Here is a 393-nt window from a genome sequence, read left to right as displayed (position 1 = left end):
TAATGAAAATTTCCCAACGAGAGTCTTTCAGTCTTATCCCCCTTTCGGAGTCTGGATTTGCGTCCTTATCCAGTAGAATAAGTCTGAAAATTTCTGTGGTAGAGTTCCTTTATTATCTAAATTTTTTTGTGTCGATAGAAATAATAATAATTATAAAGAAAATGAAACGTAACGAGCTACGAATCATCATTATATACCATAGACCATTAGAGTGAAAAAATAAGAATGGTAAAAAAGGAAATAACAGGGGGAAAAATGTATTTGCAGTTAATAAACAAATAAATTCATAACAACTCTCTTTCTAAGCGTAGACGAAACATGCCGGATAAAACGAGTGTATTTTCGTTGATGTTAACCGAACCGCATTCAAAATTCCTTGCACGTGAAACAAAA

At 32.6% G+C, this 393-nt stretch overlaps 1 protein-coding gene across 1 annotated transcript in view; it reads left to right on the top strand.

The window, feature by feature from the left end:
- LOC119593788 (zinc finger protein 628-like) overlaps positions 1-393 on the top strand; it is a gene marked incomplete at both ends in the record, with an annotated part of 90,218 nt that overhangs the window by 466 nt on the left and 89,359 nt on the right.

This window comes from Penaeus monodon, chromosome 32 (genome assembly GCF_015228065.2).
Source record: "Penaeus monodon isolate SGIC_2016 chromosome 32, NSTDA_Pmon_1, whole genome shotgun sequence".
Classification (NCBI taxonomy): Eukaryota; Metazoa; Arthropoda; class Malacostraca; order Decapoda; family Penaeidae; genus Penaeus; species Penaeus monodon.
The sequence above is the reverse complement of the archived record's forward strand: the minus strand, read 5'-3'. Positions and strand labels throughout refer to the sequence as shown.